Below are 4009 nucleotides of genomic sequence, written 5' to 3'. Positions count from 1 at the left end.
AAACAAATTAGACTTTTTTTTTTTTTTGAGACAGAGCCTCAAGCTATCCCCCTGGGTAGAGTGCCATGGCATCATGCTCACAGCAACCTCCAACTCCTGGACTCAAGCGAGTCTCCTGCCTCAGCCTCCCAAGTAGCTGGGACTACAGGAGCCTGCCACAATGCCCGACCATTTTTTGGTTGCAGCCATCATTGTTGTTTGGTGGGCCCGGGCTGGGGATTCGAACCTGCCACATTAGGTGTATGTGGCTGGCGCCTTAGCCGCTTGAGCCACAGGCACTGAGCCACAAATTAGACTTAAATATAATTAAAATATGACAACTTTTTACATTACTCCTGTAATATATAATGAAACAAAATTTCCTTAAGAAATTTTGTTAAAATTTCCTTAATAAATAAAAAGCATTTATTAAATCATAAAAATTTTAACTAAAGAAATTATTACGTTACAGCATAAAGTATATACAACTTTTCAAAATAAGCTACAAAAGATAGTACAAAAGCTACAAAAGATCAGATCTTAAGAGGCATCACAAATGGTATTAAACAAATTAATCCAGCTACTAAAATTCAAGGTTTAATTGGAAGTTCTATTAAATCTTTAGCTTTGTTTTTAATTTTAAAATTATTATTGTATATCATTTGTAAAAGAATTAAGAATACAGAGGAAGAAAACAGACGCCATGCTGCAGTTTTTACTTTGATGATAACTGACATGAATACTCATTGTCAAAAAAAAGGGGAATTTTGGGGTAAACCCCCACAAAAATTAAATGAAATGTGCTCTTTTAATTCCAGAACTGAGCAAAAAGACTTGTGAGTATTATGTGCTTTTGTCAAGGCCCTAAGCGACCTGGGAAAACACGGTGGGGGCCTGCAAGCCAGGCGTAAAAACCTCTTACAGGTAACCCCAACTGTGCAATTAAGTCAGCCTGTCAGATAAGGGTTGAAATGGCCCATCTGTGCAGAAGACATGACTCAAAGGTTGATGTGAGCAAAAAGAAAAACTCCATGATAATGATGTCGAGTAAAATACTCCAGCGTAACTGCAGGGTCTCCAAAGCCATAAGAAAACAATCATGAAATCAGTTTCTCGGAAATTTAATTGAATACGTAAAAGAAAAAAGTTTTACTCCTCTGTTTATCCTAACCTTTAACTTCAACAATAAAAGTCAAATAATATATTATTCTTTTAGATCTTCCAAGAAGAATAGCCTAAGGCTAGCTTAAGATGGTCGTCTTACTTCCCAAACTTTCTTTCGTTAAACTAATCTTATAATGACTATCTCACATTCCTGGACTTTCTTTCTTTCTTTTCTATAATTTAAAATAAAAAATGAGGATATTAGGATTATAGATCAATGTAGTGTACGTGACTAGCTCCGGATAAAAAAGAATAAAAAATAAAGACATTTTGCTACATGCCACCTAAGAGTGTGTAGTCGTTTCTTGCTTTTAAACAATTCTAGGAGCGAGCTTGCACCTGCGGCCAAGCCGTCCTTCTCTCCTCGTGAGAAAGAACATCACACAACATCCTTGGTAGAGTGCTGTGCTGTCACAGCTCACAGCAACCTCAAATTCTTGGGCTTAAGCGATCCTCTTGCCTCAGCCTCCCAAGTAGCTGGGACTATAGGCAACTGCCACATAGCCTGCCTATTTTTTGTTGAGGTTGTCATCATTGTTGTTTAGCTGACCCTGGCCTGGTTCAAACCTGCCAGCCTCAATATATGTGGCTGGCACCTTAACCACTGTGTAACAGGCGCCAAGCCCAAGAGTTCTATTTCCTTTTTTTTTGAGACAGAGCCTCAAGCTGTCCCCCTGGGCAGAGTGCCGTGGCATTACAGCTCACAGCAACCTCCAACTCCTGGGCTCAAGCGAGTCTCCTGCCTCCGCCTCCCAAGTAGCTGGGACCACAGGCGCCCGCCACAACACCCGGCTATTTTTTGGTTGCAGCCATCATTGTTGTTTGGCGGGTCCGGGCTGGGGATTCGAACCCGCCACCTTAGGTGTATGTGGCTGGCGCCTTAGCCGGTTGAGCTATAGGCGCCCAGCCAAGAGTTCTATTTCTAATCTGTCTGTCTACTCCATTCCATAAGTCTGCCTGTCTTTATCGCAGTACCACATTGTTTTGAGTACTATGGCTTTGCAGTAAGTTTTGAAATCAGGAATTGTGAAAACTCCAACTGTGTTCTTCTTTTTAAAGATTGTTTTGGCTATTTGGGTCCCCTGAGATTCCATAAGAATTTTAGAATTCAATTTTATATTTCTTTAAGAAAGTCACTGAGGCTGGGCAAGGTGGCTCACATCTGTAATCCTAGCACTTGGGAGGCCAAGGCGGGTGAATTGCCTGAGCTCACAGGTTTGAGACTGGCCTGAGCCAGAGCCAGACCTCATCTTTAATAATAGCTGGGCACTGTGGTATGCACCTGTAGTCCCAGCTACTCGAGACTGAAGCAAGAGGATCACTTAAGCCCAAGAGGTTGTGGTTGCTGTGAGCTATGACACCTCTACCAAGGTGATAAAGTGAGACTCTGTCTCAAAAAAACAAAAAAGTCATTGAGATTTTGATAGGGATTGCATTGATTTGTATATTGTTTTGGATGATATTATTATCTTAACAAAAGTAAGTCTTGGCTGGGCACAATGGCTCATGCCTGTAATCCCAGCATTCTGGGAGGCTGAGGCAGGTGGATTGCCCTGAGCTCGCCGGTTCAAGACTAGCCTAAGAAAGAGGCTGAGGCAAGAGAATCACTTGAGCCCAAGAGTTGGAGTTTACTGTGAGCTCTGATGCCACAGTAATCTACCAAGGGTGGCATAGTGAGACTCTGTCTCAAAAAAAAAGAAAAAAGAAAAGAAAAGAAAGAAAAAGAGAAAACAACAACAACAACAACAAGAGAATCGCGTAAGCCCAAGAGTTTGAGATTGCTGTGAGCTGTAAGGCTACAGCACTCTACTAAGGGTTTCAAAGGGAGACTCTATCTCAAAAAAAAAAAAAAAATTAAGTCTTCCAGTCCATGACTATGGTATATCTTTCCATTTATTTGTGTCTTTAATTTCTTTCTCTTCTTTTTTTTTTTTGCAGTTTTTGGCTGGGGCTGGGTTTGAACCCACCACCCTTGGCATATGGGGCCCTACTCCTTGGAGCTACAGGTGCCGCCCTATGTTTTTAATTTCTTTCAGCAACATTTTAATTTCCAGCATTCAAGTCTTTCACCTCCTTGGTTAAGTTTATTCTTAAGTATTTTATTTATTTTTATTGTTATTGTAAATAAAATTATTTTCTTTATTTTTTGAATTGTTCATTGTTAGCATATAGAAACACTACTTTTTGTTTTTTTGAGAATGAGTCTTACTTTGTCACCCTCTGTAGAGTACTATGGCACCATAGCTCACAGCAACTTCAACCTCTTGGGCTTAAGTGATCCTCTTGCCTCAGCCTCCTGAATAGCTGGGACTATAGGTATTTGCCACAATGCTCAGCTATTTTTAGAGATGGGGTCTTGCTCTTGTTCAGGCTGGTCTTTAACCTGTGAGCTCAGGCAATCCACCCACCTTGGTCTCCCAGAGTGCTAGAATTACAGGCATGACCCACGGTACCCAGCAACACCACTGACTTTTGTGTGTTGATTTTGATTTTATATCCGGCAAGTTTTTTATTTTTATTTTTTTGAGACAGAGTCCCACTTTGTCACCCTCAGTAGAGTGCTATGACATCACAGCTCACAGCAACCTCCACTTCTTGGGCTTAGGTGATTCTCTTGCCTCAGCCTCCTGAGTAGCTGGGACTACAGGCACCTGCCACAACTCCCTTAAGCGAGTCTCTTGCCTCACCCAGCTATTTTTTTTTGTGTTTTTTTTTTTGGTTGTAGTTGGCTGACGTTGGATTCGAACCCTCCAGCTCCAGTGTATGTGGCTGGCGCCCAAGCCACTGAACTACAGGCACTGAGCCACTGTTTGAACTTTTAACTCTAACATATATTATTTAAATAGTGACAATATTAGTTGAATTT

This window comes from Otolemur garnettii, unplaced genomic scaffold (genome assembly GCF_000181295.1).
Source record: "Otolemur garnettii isolate 467f Iridium unplaced genomic scaffold, OtoGar3 scaffold00025, whole genome shotgun sequence".
Lineage (NCBI taxonomy): Eukaryota > Metazoa > Chordata > Mammalia > Primates > Galagidae > Otolemur > Otolemur garnettii.
This window is presented reverse-complemented; position numbering follows the sequence as displayed.